This window comes from Melospiza georgiana, chromosome 6 (assembly GCF_028018845.1).
Source record: "Melospiza georgiana isolate bMelGeo1 chromosome 6, bMelGeo1.pri, whole genome shotgun sequence".
NCBI classification, from domain to species: Eukaryota; Metazoa; Chordata; class Aves; order Passeriformes; family Passerellidae; genus Melospiza; species Melospiza georgiana.
Genome location: NC_080435.1, coordinates 43,011,902 through 43,033,009, shown reverse-complemented (window position 1 = coordinate 43,033,009; position 21,108 = coordinate 43,011,902). Strand labels below are relative to the sequence as shown.

The following is a 21,108-nucleotide window of genomic DNA, read 5'->3' as shown; positions in this document are numbered from 1 at the left end:
AAACTTTTTCCAAAAGGCAGTGGGGAGAGGAAAGGAGGCAGTGCAAGAGTCTGACATCCTGACAGAGAGAGCAAGTTGAACCAGAAGAGTGTATAGAAATGACAGCAATGGGCACTTTGCAATGACTTTAGATCAGATAAGCAGTCAGAAGACAATATTTAACTGAAGGGCAGTGAGAACAATTAACTCTACCACAGGCCCGCTCGGCTGTAAAAGCTTCTGTACATAAAATGCAGAGTGTGTTTGGTATCATGCTGTTATATTTGCATAAATCCCATACAAAATACATAACAAAGTATAACCTCCATGTCCATCTCTACTAGCCACAGCAGGGAACTCAGTACCACTGTCATTTCTCTATTATTCCTATAGCCTTCTTAACTACCAGGAGAGAGATGCAAAAGAATTTCAGCAAGTTGCTGTGAACTGTTAGTGATTGCCCTGTGGGTCCTGAAAAAAAAGATAACAAAGACTAAAAATTTATCTGAGCAAGAAATTTTAGATCACTACTGACACAAGCTTGGCATGGAAATATCTCTACAGCTTACCCTTACTTCCAAGAAACCAACAATTTTTTGTGCTAACACATAAAAACCTGTACATTTTCAGTGCCTGGACTCTCACATTGTCTGAGTTAAGGACCAGAACTCTGGGGTCTATTCCTGCTACATGGATTGAAATTAGCCAAGAGAAGAGTCTCAAAACAGACAAGCACTCCTGAGCATGCCTCGCTTACTCAGGAGTCCAGACCTCCTACTCTCCTCTTTCTCTCAGGTTCAGAATGAATTCCTGGAAAGCAAACTCTTCTCTGGCCCATGTCATCCTCACAGAGGCAGGAGCTGGAGAAGGCACAAAATTGAAACACTTGTAAACTGTACTTCCTCTCAATCACCTTCCACAATTGCTAAATGCAGAGCTGGCATGTACAGCAAGTAAAACTGCTTCTGCTACTAGCACAATTTTTATTGAATTCTTGTTCAGTGATACTACTGAAGACTCTAATTTCTTCTAAGGAGTTATTCTAAAATACTTTGTGTCTGTCACATATAGCATATATATATACATATTTGATTTCTGCTTTCAAAATCTTATCAGGATGAGTTGTCAGCAGTTTGTTATGGAAATAGAAGGGAAAGGAGAAATTCACTGTTACTTCTTCTACTATTAGGACGGGAAAGTCAGAGAAATGTGTATGCAGTAAATATTAAAAGGCAAATAAGAGAAAGAATGAGGGATAAGCTTATAAATTAGGTCACTTCTAGATTAAAAAAATGAATTAAATCGTGATTCGATACATTCATAGCTGGCAAAAATACCAGCATTCTCTAAGCATTAAAGGAGAATTTCCCCAGTGCAGTCAGATTTTTCTGTTTCAAAGGCAAAACGCTGAGTGAAAGGCGAAGCCAGCTGTTAAATCCCATTTGGAGAAATGGCACAAAGCTCTAGCTCTTCCCAGCAGAGGACAGTATTGACCCACAGTAACTGGGTCCAATTCCTAATAACGTGCTCTGCCCTCACACAGGCATCAGAAACATCAAGGCTATTAATATCTGCAACAGGGATAAAATTCATTTTCAATTTATGGGACTGTAGTAGTTTTATGCTACAGATTAATCATGTCAAATGCTCTCATTAGAGAGACCATACACCTCCTTCCACTGACACAGCAAGGGGGTGCATTAGAGTCTCCTCTCTTCCCAGACAATGAGACCTCAGTCAGACTTTAGTTCTGAGCACTGCATGAAGTCCTGTCTCTGCTTCTCAAGGAGAACGAAGAAATAAATAGAGCAACTAAAAGGATGGAACAGGATGCTTTATGAGGATAGGCTGAAAAGGCCAAGCTCATATTTGGAGAGGACTGAGAAAAATATGATTGAAGTTTACAGAAGATGGAGAAGGTTAATGTGGGACTGCTCTTTGCTAAACCCAGTAATAACAGAGTTAGAGGCACTTGCTGAAACTTGTATGAAATCAGCATAAAATGGATTTTTAGAAGTACTTATTTACACAGAGGGTAGTGAACTTGTGGTACTTGCTGCCAGGGGAGGTCATGGAAGTAGGGTACAACAGAAGACACAAAAAGAACCAGAAATAACAATGGACAGCAAGTCCACAAACTGATACTGAAAGAAAAAGGAAGGAGTGCATCTTCTAGCAATTGTAAACCAACAGCAGTGGGTGCTGCAGGAACGTCAGGGAATGCGCCACTGACAGCAGCCATGGTCCTGTGCTCTCCCTAAACACCACCTGCACCCTCCACTATTGAAGACACCATCCTGGGTGCATGGATTGACCATTCTCCAGGCCCATGAGGGCTTACAATTCTGGTGCACCGTTGCCTTTTGGTTCCCCCACAGCATGGAGCTGCTTTGGTGGGCAAGAGAATGCCAGGCCTGAACAAGCTGTGGCTTTAATGATTCTAAGGAAGAAGAGCTGCCCTTATAAGATACCACTAAAAATTGGTCAAACCAACACTCCTCTAAACTGCATCTTGACCCAGTCTTCCCACTGCTTTGTGTTTCACTAATCATACAAGTACCACAGCTGGAGAATCCTTGTGACAGAATGCTTTCAAAAGAACCAGAAAAAAATTACATAAAGTTAGTTGTAATCAAGAAAGTGACTAACAATGAAGAATCTGTGGCCAAGGATGACGAGACTAAGAAAGCAAGTAAAAAGGAAGACCTGGGGAGGAGATGAGGAAGGCTGCTGAATAGATACAAGAGTTCTGAATTCAGTCTTTACAAATAAACATATCCACCCCAATCTGAATCTCTGTTAGTCAAAAGTGGCTCTAAGTTATTTTCTTTAAAAAAACAAAAAAAGCCCCCAGAACAAAATACCTAGCTTGAGAAATCTAAAAAAAGCACCTTTATGGAAGAAGTGCAAGTGTTTCCATAGGTGACTTGAAATATTATTGACAGACATATTTGGACATCAACATCATGATGTATAATCAAATGCACCAGAACTCTCATAACAATAAAAGAATAGAAATAATGGTTGGGTGTAAAACCAATGTGAATCCTTGGCAGGAATGGAGAAATGCTACAGCAGCTTCTGATAATAACAGTTCAATTGTCAAAGCAAAGGTTCAAGATTAAGGAGGGAATAAAATTAAATGACTGGTATGCATGTCCCATAGTGGAGAACATTCAAATTCAGTCTGTTTAATAGGCAGAGGTTAAAATGTGATTTGATTGCAATCTACAAGTACCTGTGCAGAAAATGGAATTTGGCAAGAGAGGGGTCTTCAAAGCATGTGACAAAGGGACAATGAAATCTGGGGGCTAGACATTGAAGTTAGAGAAATTCACATTTTAAAATATTATGACTCATTTTTACATGAGAGTAATTTGCTACTGAAATAATTTACTACAGGTTATAGTGTGTTCTTTGCTGCTGGCAAATTTTAAATTAAAATAGTATCTTGTTTCCTCTAAAAGACATAGTGAGACAGGAATTAATTATACAGCAAATCAGCCTAGATTATCATAATGGCTCTTTCTGGCCTCATAACCTATGAATCTTTGTGTTTTAATGAAACCAACAGAGGCTTCAGTGCAGTTTGCAGGACAGATGATGCACTTCTTCCCAACTGCTAAATCTGCCTGGTAAAGGAGAAGATGCTATCATCAGTTCTGGTCTGACCTGTCATCAATGTGTTCAGTGAAGCTTTTTTTATATTTCTACATGTTCGGGATCCTACCTTAAAACATACCACTAAAAAGGAAGGCAAGCAAAAAGCCTTGGACAAAAAAGCCTGATTCTACAACTCAAATATATAAGTTTCAAGAAATAGTTTCTTAGAGTCACCTGCTGCAAGTCACAGAAGATACATCTGCATGTTTCACTGAACAAGATTTCTGCTAGCAGTAGAATCTGCCATCTGCATAGCACTTCCTATCTTGTAGTCTCATTTTACAAGCAACCTCTGAAGTAACTTGAAGGCTCCTCAGTATATGCCAAAATACCTATTGAAACCCACTGCTCTAAATTCAAATGAGGCCATGACTGTCTCAGAATGCTGCTCCTCTCGAGGACAGCCTTCTAGGGCCACACCTGGCTCCAAAAGCAAATCAGAAGTAAGCAGAGCAATGAAAGCAGTGCCCAGAGACTTTACATTTATGTCAGGTGCCTTCTGAACAATGCCAGTCTTGCCTGTTAAAACTAACACAAGCTTGAATTCATCCCAGGTCTGATATGTATATCAGAGAAGGTCTAAGGGAGTCAAGACATTACTCCTGATACAGACATAGCCACCTTTATTTTGGGAATAAAGGTGGAAAAGAAAAAGGGGAAGAAAATTATTAGCAAAAGCTATGCAAAAGCTTAGAACTTAGCAAAAGCTAAGAACTTTTAAAAAGTAACCTTCATTCCTCCAACCTTAAAATCACTTTATATTGCAAAAATTAAATAAGAATAATGAAAACAATGGTTTTTTCCTTTTCCATGGGGACTGTTTCTAAATACACTTTAACCAAGGAATATTGACCATTCAATGCCTCTGTCTAATGAATTAGACTAATATAAATGGATGGTCAGGAAGGGGCAGATACACACTGTCCTAATAATCAGCAGTAGGATTTCACGACATCTAAAACGTTCTGAGGGAAAAATATATACATTAAATCACGTTTCCTATAAATCTGCTGAGAAAGAAGAGCTTGTTTTAAGAAGAGCTAAAACAAAATCGCAATCTAGTTTTGAGGTTTCTTTAAAATGGCAACTCTGCAATTCTGAAGCATTCAAGGAATTTCTCCAGCTAAATTTCTTATAAGTTTCACTCATGGGTTAATGACAGCTCTAATCAGATGGCTTTTCACAATGATGAAAAGCATCTCTCTGCAATCAAGTGAAGCTGCAGATAGAGAGGGAACAACAAAAAAGGAGGGAAAATTATGTGCTAAGTTTGGCCAGTAGCCAATATAAAAATTCCTCTCCAAGTGGGTGTTATGAAGCGGGAAACACGATTTTCAGTACAGGCTGGACACAAGCATGCTCCAAATGGGAATGGCTTTCGGCAAATTAGATGACTACCATCATGAACTATCACGAAAAAGAGCAATAACCTGAAGGCTGCATATGTTTAGCTAGCTAGGAAGAGCACCTCTGAAGGCCAGCCAAATTGTTCACCTATTGCACCCTGGATATTGCTTTTTTCTGTCCCAGGCTGCACCCCTTCACCAACTGCCCATATCAATTCTCACAAAGGCTAACTGCTAGAAAATCAGGCTAGTGCCTAAAACTTCTTTAAAGGCATCTACAAATAACCAAGCAAGGTCCTACAGGAAAAAAAATACAGTTTATCCATTGGTTTATTAGACCTGTGTTTTCCTAGCCCTCCCTGACAAGCAAGTAGAAAAAACTACACTGGGTTAGCAGCACTTTGTGTCTGGGACAGACTGTGTATCAAGTGACCAAGTCTTCAGCAATGGGTAACTAAAGCTCCTACACTTATTTAAACAGCACTGTGTGAACTATGGATACCTAGTATACACATATTTGATGTTCCACTAGGATGATAACTGTATTCAGATAATAAACACTACCACCATTCCCCACACACTGAAAGAGATAAATTTACCGATTGTGTAAAGTAACTCATTGAACATGGATGAAAAGTAACTAAAACTAAACAGTCAAGACTCAAATACAACTTGTGCAATGTTGACTAGAGCAATGCAAGCCTAGATTTCATCTGAATTATTTTTAACAAAGAATATGTGTTCACTCAGTGTTTGTCTTTACTGCTAAAGCTAAAAAATACCCTAAGAAATTAGATTTAGAATTCTCATTCTGTTTCTGAAAATCTAGCTGATTCTTTTTAATACAAAGGTAAAAAAATTAACTGTCTGGTATTTGACAGTAACATAGTTCACCTTTAAGTCATAGCAAAGTCTTTAAGGTATTTCACTGTGGATTGAGATGCACAAACTGAACTTTCCTCTATGTTCTATTCAACCTCCATTTGGCCTATTAACAGAGAAGAAAAAACCTGCCGGACAAGGGAAGCCAAGACAGTCAGCTGTGATGTTCCTCACTTGTGCCACAGACACAGATATGTCTCATTCTAGCCCTAAAAAGTAATTTGTACCATAGATGTATTTCTGTATATAAGGACATAGAGAAGATATGTCTGTAGTTTAAAAATATGCATCCATATACAACAGTGAGGAAATTCTGTTTTACACTGAGCCTAGTGCAGAGGTAAAACAAAATAGAAGAAATAAAGTTAGCTACACATAGAAAATTATTCATTGGATGGGTTGAAAGATGCATGCTGGAATGTAAGGAGACACAGAAAAAGACAGTGCTGTACTCTACTGGAGCTCATGTTCACTTTGGAGAATTGCACTTCAAGAAAGGAGTGCAACTATTGGAAAGAGTCCTGACTACAGCAATGAAAATAATCAGGGGTCTAGAAAATAGAAATTTGAAAGGAGACACTATAAAGTGTTCAAATAGAAAAGGTCTACTACAAAGCAGAAAGGAACAATGTCTTCTTTGTATCCATGCTGAAAAGGACAAGAAATAATGAGCAAAAAATTACAGTAAGAAAAGCGATAGAGAAAGGCTTTTTTAATTTAAGAACAGTGAAGCACTGGAAGAAGTTGTCTGAACAGCAACACTTCCCGGAGACCTTGAATTTCAGGCAAAATATTGCCGTCAAAACTCACATAGATGTCGTTGGTTTTGTTTTGGGACAGTGGAAGTGCAAAGGAATAGACAACCTCTAATGATCCATTCTAGTTGTATTTTCTATGATTTTGTGTTGGGGGGGGGGGCGGGGGGGAACAGGAGAGTAGAGGAACATGTGAAAAAGCAAATTACTGTCTATTACGTATCTAAACACTTTCCTATAGTGTTCAAGCACAGGAAGGAAAAATAAACCTTATAATAACAGAATATTGACACCTCACAAATTTGAAGAGCCTAAATTTACAATTCACCTCCCTAGCAAATGAAGGCTTGAGAGTTAAATAAAAAAAAAATTAAAATTTTAAATAAAAAACACTTAAAAAAATAATTATTATCACAGTAGCTTCTTTATCTGTATGCAGGAGTTGACTTAAATTACATTCAGTTCTGTAGTGAGCTTATACAGACATTAGCCAGTTACAAAATATTTTGCTCCTCCCAAATGCGTCCTGAAATCTCAGATTTGTCTAGCAAGCACAAGCTAAATCTGTCAAGCTTGGTTCAGTGATGATTAAGTGAGGAAATGATTACTGTCAAGTGTCTTAAGAATTTCATATGAAAGGCTGAGAGGAATTATTTTAGGATGGCCCATTGATCATTTAATGCTTGAGCCTTACTACACTGAAAAATCTGTCAGACAATGACTTAGCAAATACCACTCAATTTAGTGATTTCTTTGAATTTTCAATCCACCTAAGATTGTGCAAGTACAAAAGACCTATCACAAGGAAATAAATCTGTTTAGTATGGCTGGATGAATGCTTCCATCAGGATAACTTTTTAACAGAGAATTCCATTTCCCTTACAGAGAATTAGTAATGGAATGCTTCACTCCAATCTATAACAAACCAAAAATGGCAAGTTTTGTTTTATTGAACTTTACAGAAAAGTTTTTGCATGAACTTAACCAAAACATAAACCAGTATTTTTCAGGCATTGCATTTACTTTCAGTAATGGCCCCCATTTTTATCTCCGGACTCCACTCCCTAAGAAAATACTTTGACAGACACAGTGTCCGTGTCCCACCTGATATCAGCAGAGATACATGACTGGTTTTGCCAGAAAGCAGCCTAACCAATACTCTGGTCCCTCTGGGAGAATGGACACAAGGGCACTATGGGTCATATGAACTGCACTGGAAAATGTAGTTTGTGTTAAACTGGCTCCAGATTATTTGGGGTCAGCTCAATCAACAAGAAATAATTTGATTCAGAAAATACCAGAATGTTACACATGCACCAAGTTTTGAAGATTTCATGGATTTACATTTTTAAAAAATTCATCTTATCAGCAACAGTGAAAACAAATGTCAGCTGGATCAAACTCCTTTGGAACAGAAACTCTTAATTTCACTCAGCTTTTCACTTCAGTGGCAAAATATATTTTAATGAGAACACTAATGTGTAAAGTCTTCTGTGAGAATACTGAATAGATATTCCTCACTCACAGATATGGAGTTTTTCCCCCACAACCTATCTTCCCTAGCCAATATGCCTTGAGCCTGCTTCACTAGAATACCCCTGGAAGGGGCAAGAAGGAAGTCCAGTATCCATATGCCAGGAGTCTCTCTGCTGAGGTTTCCAGTGTAAGCAAAGCAACTGCTCAGCAAATTGTGCCAACCACAGCAGCGTCTTCTATGCTTTTGTCACTTGCCCAGCAAAAAAAAAAGTGAAAATATTTACCATTACATTTGGGAGAGCACATGCTCAAAAGTGAGCACAGTTCAAGTAACAATGAGCTTACAGCCACAGAGGAAGCATTTAGTGGATTTAGTACTGTACAGGCTAAGCCTGAAAGTGGTGCCACTGCAGCAGGATGGTGTCACTATTTGTAGCTTAAAGCTGAGAGTGCTGCATCCCAGCATGCGTCCCTCCCTCAGCCTTAGCACAAAGGTCTCAGGGGCACTGACATCTCCCACCACCTGCAGTGTCAGCCAAAGAAAGAGGCATCCCTCCAGCTAGGCTCTCCTTCTGTGAGGGACCAAAGACACTCTGGGTCTGCTGAAGAACTCCCATTGCAGGATGACACTGTCTCAATATGCCTAGCCCAAAATACTATGGGATTTTAAACTTCATTTTTAATACCCCTCTTTTTGCTCTGTGCAAAAACTTGAAAACACTGACATTTCTCCGGGATCTCTCCTCTCATCTCTCTTGAAATTCTATAGCATGGAACAAAGTTCAAATCCTCCACGGGTAGGATTCCCCAAATGTTGATCTGCACTGGGCCTTATGTTGTGTGAAAACAGCGACATCATGAGCTCACTATTTGCTTGAATATTTGCTGTAGAGGGCAGGGAATGTAGTTAATTCCCCACCTGAAAGAAGCATCATCAAGAGAAAAATACTGTCATCTTATAACCCCCAACCTGGTGTGAGAAAAAGAACCTGAAGCTCTTTTATATCTTTCTCTCATGCACATCTAAAACTCCCTCATCTACGACCCTTCATCTCTAAGCTTTCAACACTAATAAAAGGAACAGGGGGAAATTTTTTTTTTTAAAAATACAATACCTGTCTTCTGTTTGGGACTGGAGCCCTAGTTACACAATGCCAAAAGGTCTAGCTCATCTGTTCATCCAGAAGCCACCCAGCTGCACCAGCCACAGCTTTAGTGCACAGCACAACAGTGAAAACAATACACCAGTAAAGGGAGGCTTGGAATAGGACAGCTCCCTCTCAGCTGCTCATCTGGTTTTATCTGGCCTCCAGAGAAACCATTACTTTAAAAACTCTCCCATGCCCACCACCTTTACAGTTTTCTTGGGGAACAGTATTAATACATGCAAAGAAACCCAGTGGCACAACAAGGGTTCACCAAGGCTATTGACAAAACTTCACCTTTATCCCTTGCTTTGACCTGGAAGCTGTGCTCTTGGAGTGCAAGTCCAGCAGCTCCTGGGGGGGATAGGGGAGCATTCAGCACAGTCAGAACTGCTGCCACAGTGAGAGAACTTGAGGGAAAGCACATGGAAGCAGAAACAAAAGCAAACACAGGTGACATTTTCCAGTGGAAGCACTGACATGAGAAGTAGAAATGGGAGACAGATGAGGACCTCAGCACCAGATTACACTTCCTTCCCAAAGGAGATGGGCTGCTGCAATCAGCAAGAGAGAGCTCTTCAGAAAGGGGAGGTCAGAAATGGAGTCAGCACTAAACACCTGGCAAAAAAGACACCTGATTAGCTGGTTCCCAGCACAAAGGGAGCTGGAAACAAAAAGATCACGCCATTGTACAAAGACTTTCTATGACAAATTCCTACAAAGCAGTTTAAGTTACTCAGTGAATATTAGTGTCTTTGCATTAGTTTATTTAATATTGTACTATTTTCCACTCCTTCATTAAGGGCCTCTATCCCTGATTTTGAGAAAGTGAAAGAGGGAACTGAATTCATACAAGTCCATAGATGGCATGAAAGAATATTCCTTCTTCCTAGCTACTACCTTGTGCCTAAGCTGGAGAAAATATTTTGGTAACACTACGAATCTCTTTCAGTGTTGCAATTCTATAATAGAAATACAGAACAATAATAAACCTTTCCCTTGGTTTGTTTACTTTTCCTACAGTGCCATGTTAATGCACCCAAGCATGGGGTTCCCGTCTCCTCTGTGTGGAGCTCAAGGAAGACTGATCTCACATCTAAGCTTCTTTCATACAAGACTAATTTACTTAGATTTTCTGTTTAGTTCAATACTGTCTTACTGCTTAAGAATTATCTATACCAGATCTTAAGCAGAGCAACAGAGCTTACATTGCTCAAACACTAACAGGCAGAAAACAAAATCTGCTTTAGCCACTCTTTGACATGAATTTGCCTAAACCTTTCTGTTTAAGTGGACTTCCCATGCACTTTAGAGGTTTAAGTCTCAGCAACCTTTTCCAACCTTTACAGAGCACTGAGGTACTACTGTGACAGCAGCAGTTTGAGAGCATGGTGAACTTCCATTTCTGGAGATGACTCATTTGGAGGAAGGGGTTGAGAAGAGGGCTCTGCTCTTATTATTACCCAGACCACGTTGACCAGAATATAGAAATGATTGGTCTGTCTGCCTAGTACTCAAAGAACCCACTGTTTCTCCTCTACAGCAGTTTTATTCTCCACTGAGCAAGTGCTGTCAAAAATAGCAAAATACATAGAAATCAGTCAGCCATTCTTTTGCTAATATATCAAGAAAACTTGTCTGTGTGTTTTACTGGCAGCTGAAGGGGGAAAAAAAGAAAATAAGAGAAAATGGCTGACATAGTCACAAAGCTTGAAAAAAGATTCCGGAAGCAAGGACATATATTTATTCCTCAGTGCAGGACAGGTTGAATGTTTGGACATGTAATCACCCTACATGCTATATTTTTTGCCTAGATGTACTTACATATATTTACATATCCATACACTGTACATCGATGCACAAGAAAACATACGTATTTATGTACAGATCTTCACTAAAGGCATATATATGGGTTTATATGCATTTTTAAGCAGTACCTGCATGCACTCTACTGTTTGTGCATACATGTGTACTCATCTCTTCACTTATGATTTTAAGGCTATGCTGCTGTGATTTAACCCTAGCCAGCAGCAAAGTACCACATGGGATGGGGAAGAGAATTGTAAGTAAAAGGTACAAACCTGTAGGCTGAGATAAGAGAATAATAATAATAATCATAATAATAATAGTAAAAAAGACAACAAAGGAGAGAGGAATAAAACCCGAGGCAGACAAATGATGCACCATACTATTGCTCCCACCCACTAACTGATGGCCAGCCCATGTTTATCCAGGACAGTAAAAGCAGCATTATAAGAATGCACATCATCTGCATGCAGATCCCCACAGTCTATTCTTATGCAGCTATATGACCAACAAACTGCTTGACATCCTGGTAACTGCTATCCTCTTCCCCTGAATGTAGCTCACAAAGCAAGAGCATCTCTTATTATTGAACAACTGTGCTGGTTGGGGCTGAGATAGAGTTACTTTTCTTCACAGTGGTTGGTATGGAACTCTGTTTTGCATTTTTGCTGAACACAGCGATGGTAGTTCAGAGATGTTTTTGTTATTGCTGGGCAGGGCTTGCACAGAGCCAAGGCCTCTTCTGCTTTTTCTACTGCCACACTGGTGAGAAAGCTGGGAGGAGACTCAGTCAGGACAGGTGACCCAAACTGACCAAAGGGATATTCCAGACCATGTGGCATCATGCTCAGTATAGAAAGTGGAGGAAGCAGGAGGAGGGGAGGGATGTTTGGGGTGATGGAGTTTGTCTTCCCAAGTCACTGTTACAGGTGATGGGGCCCTGCTGTCCTGGAGATGCTGAACACCTGCCTGCCATGGGAAGCAGTGAATCTATTCCTTGCTTTGCTTTGCTTACATGTGTGGCTTTTGCTTTTCCTATTTAATTGTCTTTATCTCAACCTACAAGTGTTCTTAGTTTTGCTCTTCTGATTCTCTCCCTGACCCCTGGTGGTGGCTGCATGGTTCTTGGCTGCTGGCAGGGGTTAAAGCATGAAAAACACCACACAAGGATGAAGTTACCATTAGAGAAAAGACTGGAGGAGGTGAGATTACACTAGAATCCTTTCAACTGAAAATTCAGCCTTTCCACACCTTCCAGTATATCCAGAAATAAGATATCAGTTCAGAAGATGCAACTAACTTTGCTGTACATGACATTGGACTGTGTGCTCAATGGGACTTTGCAGGACCTAACCATGCTCCTTCATACATTTCTTTTTCTTTCACACTGGCATGGTCAAACCTGAAAGAAGCACAGAAAAGGGAGGAGGCAAAGAAAATGACAACAGGGGCTTTTAAGTTCAGTATTTCTAATGTGAGCTGTACTGGATTTGGCACATTATTGCCTACAGTTCTGTTCCAATTCCAAATAACTCAATGTCAGCCCTGGCTATTGTATTATTCCAAATACACAATTAAGGGAAAAAAAAAACAAAAAAACAAAAAAAACAAACCAAAACTGTAACAACCACATAAAAAAGCCCCATGTGCAGAATATTAAGAGGAAAATGCTGAAAAGTACACTGTTAGAGAACATATGTTCAGCCCATGATGCTTCCCAGCATCAGCATCCCTGCCATTCCCAGGCAGTCATTGTTCTGCTTGGCTCAGGTCCTTCACATATAAGGCTCTCAAAAGGAGAGAATTGGTGGTGATAGTTGTGGCACACTGAAAGTACTGCTGTTCTTTATACTTTACTATACTTTTTTTTCCCCTCTTTCTTTCCCTACAGCAATACACTTTGAAAGGGTTGCATTTTTCAGCTACCCCATACTTCTCCATTTTGCTCTGGGAGCAATATAAACAGTAAACAAAACAGGCAAGTTTCTCTAACTCCTCAGTCACTCTGTCAATAAGGTCTCTGTGGCTTTATAACACAGTTTCTTTGCCCTTCAAAGCACAAGAACCTCACACTGTTCTGGCATCCACAAGCCTGATACCTCTCACTGCAAACCCATCATTTGCATTCAGGTCTATCGACAGGTATTACTAAGGCTAAGAATTATTTCCCAAAAGCTTCTAAAAGGAAAGATGGCTTGCAGACATCTGTTCCAGATTCTACTAGTCTCTCACAAAGCCACAGAAGTTCAGAAGCCAGAAAAGAGAAAAGTTCTTAACTGTTGTTTCTGCACTGTGCTACAAATTTGTTTTGTCCTACATAGCTAACATGCCTCTTAAAGGCAGATCATCACCCTCTTGCCATTTTCTTCCTTGCTTATGCAGACGTACTAAACCCTGAAATTCAAACCCTAAAATTAGTTTGAAGCAAGAAAATAAACCCCCTCATGTTAATCACATCCTGCAAACTTGGCTTGCATGTTCCTGTAAGAGGTATAAGATGCATAGTCACTGCCTTCAAAAACCAAGTTTCGTGTTGCCAAACTAAACATATAATCTATGACATGAAATGAACATTACTATTACATTATTGCTACTATTACTACAATTGCTATTGATTATTACATGTTGAAGACACTGGTATAGACAGGGAAGTGAGGAGGTAGCAAGTGGCAGGTAGCAAACTGCAAGTGACAGTTTCTACTGACATGGAGAGATATAAGAATCATCCTCATCCATCAATTACCAAAAATTTAGGACTGCAGGCCTATTTCAATTGATCCCTCACACCAAAAAAAGAAAAAAAAAATAAAAGGCCAAGAAGAAGAAACACACAAACAGGTATATTTTCCTTTGAGGTTTCCTCTAACTTTATGGAAAAAGTGTTAATAATAAGGCTTTCCAGATGCCAGAGAGAGACAGACTGGGGCAGCACCCTGAGGAAAGTGACACTGCCCAGAAACATTGGGTCCTACCTCAACTGAGCTACAACCACAGAGCAACTTCCAGGTACTTCAAAATAGTCATGCAACCTAAGCTGGCTTTTGGAAAAGAACAACAACATATCTAAAACTCACATTACTTATCACTTTGACAGGCATATAATAATATATACTCAGACACATTATTTCAGTTCAGGTCATTGCTAGATTATAGATTTAGGATCAAAGACTCTAAGCAGCTCTCACACAATGGAACCGTATCTAAGCCTTCCAAATAGTGACTATGAAAAGAGCATGCATGCCTTGGTGCATAACCAATTGAACATGAAATGCCTTTGTAAAGCAGTTCTGAAGAGGACTAATTGGGATTCTTCAGTGTCAAAGTAGGAAACTATCAAGAAAGAACAAACAAAAGACAGTGATTAAATATACAGTACTAGTGAAACCATTTTGTAATACTGTGGCCTGTTATCTTGCCTATGCTTTAAAAAATATATTAAAAAGTATCAAAGAACACAAAAAACCCTTAATCTTATACTGTACTGGGTGAGCTATCCTATGAATTCCATCTATTTTACCCAAAGGTAGGTTATAAGCTGATCCAAATCTACACGCTAAAGGGATCTCTATCTGACAGAAGAGATCTGCTTTAGTTTAGCAGATAAAAGCATAATGATACAGCCAAATCACAACTATTCAGGTTGGAAGTAATGTGCAACGTGTCCTAGTGATCCAACAAAAAAATTAAGTCTTCAAATCACTATAGGATGCACTAATGGTTAAAATGCTGTATCTTGATACAAAAGTATATCATAACACCAAGATGGCAATTGTTTGTTTAAAAGGTTCAGCTTATATAATTTATTAAGCATGCAATATTTTTTCTCCATCAGATATAAATACATGAAGAAGCTACGTGTTTATATCACAAGATGACAAAGTATTTTGCAATCCATGAGAATAAAAGAGGATGTTGATCAGCTACCAGGAATAAATATGCTTTATTTTTAATTTCACAGACTTGGGTCACTTGTTTCAATTTCTTAAAAGAGCTGAATGAGGAGATTTATTATCCAGTGGGGTTTATTTTTAATCTTGGAATAACAGAAAGATAACAGAAGAATAAAAGAACGATAATGTTCTGTGAATGTTTTAAAAAGCCAAACAGGACAAGATGTATAACTGTAGAAGGGTTTAGCCTGGAGGAAACATCAACCCTGGAGGAAATAGCACAGCAGCTTCTATCTGAAGTGTTTAATAAAAACATTAAAGGAGAGGAATACAATACTTACTGTCATTAGACCTTCCTGTGTAAAAGGAGCTTCTGTCAAATAAACCGGACATAATTCTAATGACAATGGTGAAAGAAGAGATGAAACATTTTTTGAAGTATTTAACTGAACACCAGAAGACAGCTCTGCTCAAATAAACAGCATACAAGAACAAAACAGATGTAATGATAGAGAGATAGATAGACAGTCAGATGTATCATCATTCCTCGGCTAACAAGTCTCACAAAGTATTTGTCAGTGGGGTAGCATAACTGATAAGAGGCATTTCTAATGCACCCTAAGAATCTATGTTTGGTGCAATAGTATTAAATATTTTGTCAATTACCTAGAATATAGAAAGCACTGAAGCTGATGCTTGAAGGTAACACCAGGTTTGGCAGACCGCTGAACAACCTTACTGACATGTCAGTCATGCAGAGTTATTCATAGAGCATGAAAACCCAGGCCCTTTCATTTCAAGCAGCATTTAAAACATTTGAATACTCAAATATAGAACCTTACAAACACGAAAGACCATGAACTACAGAACCAGAAAGGGGAAGTTGCACTTTTGAAAACAATTCAGAAAACATCACAGGAGAAAATGCAAGCTTCCAGTAAAACACTATGGGCAAAAGGGCCATACAGTCCCAGGACAAAGGAACAGAATAAGCAATATGCAGCATTGATACCATATGCACTGTAACTTTAGGTATAATTCCAATGTCTACATTTTGTTAAAGGACTCTAAAGAATTGCAAAGAGTATATCAAGCAGCTTCAACGTGATTTGAAAACTAGAATAAATGCCTTAGAGTAAAATACAAGGAGCTCCATTGGTTTAGTTTTTCGAAAGATGAATAAAGACTTGATTACAGCAGATCAAGGAAAGACAACAGATTTCTGAACCATCTTTGTTTCAGTAGAAAAATGCATCAAAAGAATCCACATTTGGGGGCCATTGTCAGACAAATTCCAAACGGATTAAAGACCCAATTGCTTTTGTAGTAGGAGGTGGTTAACCAGCACAACAACTTAAGGAGGTCCAAATTATTAGATTTAATGTGGGGGACACATAAGAAAGTGAGGCTTTACGTTTGTTATTTATGACCACTCTGAATCCACACATAAGTGGGGATGAAGGCTGAGCTAGCTGGGTATGGAGGGGATTTGGGGCCTTAAAATTCTCTGACATTTTGAAATGTTTACATGCCACAAATCACTCCATTAGGAAGAGAAAATACAAGCATGGACACAGTTTAAGTAGCAGGCATTTTTATTCTGCTGAATTAAGCAACACATCAGGTGTTATGCCTCCTGGTTTTTATTCCTGATCCTGCCACTTATCCATTAAATAACTTTGGCCAGGTTTTCATATGATTTCTTAGTTGAAAAAGTCTTTAAATAGTGCTACTACATGTAATTCTCCAAATAATAATTCTTTTCAATTTAGTCACTTTTTATTTTCATATATGTTTGCTGTTAAGTCCCCAGTATCCAAAAAGCAAAGAAATAAAGGTGCAAAGAGAAGGGTTTACTTGTCCTTAAGACATCTTTAGCAGCAGTAAACAGAACCCAGAAAATGACAGTCACAGTCCCATGGAGAATAACTCTTTGTAGAAATGTTTCCAAGTTAATACACTGAAGGGAATAATGGCACTCCTGGCAGGAGAAGATGGACAAGGTGACCTGACAGATGTTTACTATTTCTACTACCTATTATTCTCTGGAGTTTTTCCCAGTAGGGTAAACACTTATCACCCCTTTTTTACACACCACCAGTCTCCACCTTTCTGAGGAAGCAGAAAACGCTCCTTGGGTTTTGAGTCTTCTGTAAAACACAACTCCAGATGAATTCAGTGCTCAGAAAAGGAGTCCAGTTGGGCAGTAATAAACCTTCTTAACAGTTACTTCCACAGTTACAGCCACAGGGGGGAAAAAAATACAAATGATAGCTGTCTGACCATTAGTCATAGATGGAAAAATCCCCAAATCCAAGTTAAGCCTTGAGAGCTGTCTGCAGCTACCACAGCCTGTAGTGATCTGGGGAAATTTTCCTATTGGAAATCTCCCTCCAAACCTTAACAGACTTCCCAAGTCCATACATAGAAAGATCATCTTTAATGACAGACAAATCTTTTTACAATGCAGCTCAACAAGCAGAGCCATAAAACTGCTTCTAATATCCTCATTTCCAATGAATTGTTTTGCAGGCCTTAATAATTACAAATGGGGAAAGAAGTCACACTGTTTTGCACTTCCCTGCAAACATCTGGGATTCATCTAGCCCTCCTTGTTTTGCTTTTCATTTAAAGCAACCTCCACAAATGTAGGCTAACTACACATATGAAAACCAGTTTTCATTCAAAGGGACATCATTACACCTCCTGCCAACATGGGGCACTCCAACCTTTTCTTAACCCTTGTGTGTCTGTTCCTCCAGCTCTTCCAACACACGTCACTTCCACATCTACACATTGCTGCACAAACCTGTGTGCCAAATTTCACGCCAAAATGATTCTCTGCTGCCTTCCCCCTCAGCTGTGCCCAGGCCTTCAGCAACATGACCTTGCTGTGCAATACTTGCAATGAAGGGAGATCATGTGTACTATGGCCTCTTATGGGTTGTGGTAGTTAATAGAAGGCAAAGCAAATGGAATATCAACTTTGAAATACTGCAGGGAGTCTAGGAATGGTGTAGCTGTACCAGGAAATACTTGAACACAAAATTCTCCAAATTAAATTGGATCAGTATCCTACATCTGAAAACCACCTCCTCAAATACCCAAGCAAGTCAAGCAGAGCACCTGTGTGGCAATATCCACCCATAAAACCATTTCAGATTCCACTCATCTGGGGCCTGTGAGGGCCTGCAGAGACAAACTTGTGTCTTTGTATTTCATACACCATCAATATTTTTTCTTCTGTGATTTTTCCAGGCACTGTAACATCCCAATGCAAAGACTTCCATTACTTTAATTGCCATCATATTTCTTTTTGATTGTTCTGAAGTTTGCCCTACCTTTGTCTTTTGAATTTACACTTAATCCCTGTGTTCAGAAAGAAACAGAAAATACACTATGATTCCCCACTCCCATATCCTTTTTCCATCAGTTCAGTTACAAAGAGCCCCAGGCTGTACTGACAGCTCTTGTATAGAAGTCTTTCTAATGACCTTTAATGATCTTTGTTGCCCTTCTCCCCTTTCTGAGATTAAAACAACAGGATAACAGTGTCCAGTGTGGGTGTATTTAATGACATCATTATATTTTCTGTTTTTTTCTTATTCCCTTCCTAGAAATGCATAATATTAGATGTGCTTATTTGCCCAATATTGATCACTGAGCAAATATTTTAAAATAATTATTTAATAAAACATCAGAAACAACTCAAAGTCCATCATTGCATATGCATAATACTGATTCTTTTCTCTCCCTCCTAATATAAAAACCTCAATTTGTGTTTACACACATATAATTTAATCTGCTATTTATTTGTCCAGACATTCAGCATTACTAGCTCATGCTCTGCAGTCCTGCAGATAATCCTCACGCAAAAATTTTCATTCTCAGTAAAATGTATGCTGTCTCCATCCACATTTCTTTCCACTAAATACCACTAATGAATCTTCAGACCTCAGCACGGATCCCAGATGACTTTCCACTTTGGCCCTCCCACAGGAACTATTTAGTGCATTCTGTTTATTCCATTCTGGTTTTTACCTTCCAACCAGTTCTTCCTCTGTGCCCAGATCTTCTTTATCTGCCATTGCTTTTTCAGTTCCTGAAGAGCCTTTTGGCAGGACACATCACTAGAAGACTTCTGAAAGCTAACTACATTTGCCAAAACTCTCCTGACCATACAACTATTGTGGCCTCAATAAAACAAAGGAAGATCCTGGCTGCAACAGCTCAAATACAATGCCAGTACTATTCTTAAATCCTTGGCACCACCATCAGAGATTGTCTGCTGCACTCCCAAAGAACTGGAGTCTGTGGAATGGTTTTAAGGGGAGTATTGTCACAAAGCTGATGGGTTAGATGGGTGTTTGAGGAGGCAGTTTTCAGATCTAGGCCTTTAACATGGCTCTTCGCATCAAGCCCCTCTCTAAATTAGAGAAATACAGATTTGATAGATGAGGAATTGGTTTTATGGTTGCACCCAAAGGGCTGTGGTCAATGCCTCAATGCCCAAATGGAGATCAGTGAATAGTGGGACTGTGACTGTTCAGTACCTTCATCAATGACATAGACAGCGGCATCAAGTGCACCTCCAGCAACTTTGGAGATGACACCAAGCTGAGTGGTGCAGCTGACACACCTTGAAGAATGAGATGCCATCCAGAGGGACCTGCACAGGCTCAAGACGTGGGCTCCTGGGAACCTCATGATGTTTAACAAGGTCAGCGGAAAGCCCTGGAGTAGATGCAGAGGAGAGCCACAAAGATGAGCAGAGGGCAAAAGCACCTTTCCTATCAGGACAGTCTGAGAGAGTTCAAACTGTTCAGCCTGAAGAAGAGAAGGCTCTGCAGAAACTTCATTGCAGCCTTTCAGTACATAAGGAGAGCTTTTAAAAGACAAACGTTTTTGCAGAGCCTGTTGCAATAGGGCAAAGGCTTATGGTCTTACACTAGAAGAGGGTAAATTTAGATTAGATATAAAAAAGAAATATTTGATTATGAGGATGGTGAGGCACTGGCACAGGCCTTCAAGAGAGGTAGGATGATCCCTGTAAATATTCAAAGTCAGGCTGCATGGGACTCTGAACAGCCTGAGCTAGTAAAAGAAGTCTCTGTTCATTGCAGGGGAGTTAGATTAGATGACCTTTAAAGGTCTCTTCCAATTCAAACCATTCAATGATTCTTACCAAAAGGTGCCCTCATACATATCAAGTTTTTCCCTTAAACTCCAGTTGCAAAACCTAAGAGGAGACCAACATTTAATTGCCTTCCTCTGCTGGATGCACAGGCAAATCCAGCCTTCAGGAGAAATGTGGAAACAGCTGGAATCAAGTTTTTAAAAACCATCTGTGGTTTTCATACAGATGCAAAACTCATAAGAAGGGATAGAGTGCTTTAGAAAACACACTTGATGTCAAAGCTGTCCCTTGAATTATTAATGCATAACTTTAAGTGAAGCTCACAATAAGATGAAAGTTATTAACCTAATAAGTTACATGCATAATTAATTTCTCCTATGATATGTGATTTGTGAAGTTCTAACAAAATGTGTCACAGAGGTTGTAAACATGAAAACTAGCCTGAAGCCAGAAAAGCTAAGCATATGCTAATTAGAGAACATATGAGAAATACACAGTAAGGAAAAAACTGAGAAGAGAGAGGAAGTGACAGCACTGCATATCTATGTGGCATACTAGTGTCAGTTATGAACAGGAACTAGGCTCAGGCAAGGAGGGAGAAGCAAGCACACTAAACCAAAAGAGAATGGAGGCATTCAGTGTTCTCATTATCTTAGATGAGGCTGCTTTAAGACAAATCAGCCCTGAAATATAAATCAGGGAAATAGAGGAAAGTGCTCAGCTGACAGCTTATCTTGTTAGCTGAACACTGAAGCTGCAGAGGAGGAATCCATTCTTAAATATGAACTCTAAATATGAATCCTACTTTCTTAGAGCTTTGCTTTGTAACCAGTTTTAGTACTGCAATTGACTGTTTAGACACTATCTGGACAGAATAAATAAAGTGGGCATCCCCAGTAATATCAACTACTTGAGAGAGCTAACAAACACAACAGCCTTGTTCTTTACAAGTTGCAAGTCATCACAAGGATCCTAGCTTATCAAAGTCTTGAGAAAACTTTTACTTTTCTAAATGTGGTTTTCTTTGCA

The 21,108-nt window shown here is 39.2% G+C and overlaps 1 protein-coding gene across 20 annotated transcripts in view; it reads right to left on the bottom strand.

Moving 5' to 3' along the window:
• The window catches only part of NRXN3 (neurexin 3), a 704,846-nt gene that overhangs the window by 665,741 nt on the left and 17,997 nt on the right, over nucleotides 1–21,108 (bottom strand). The window lies entirely within an intron of this gene.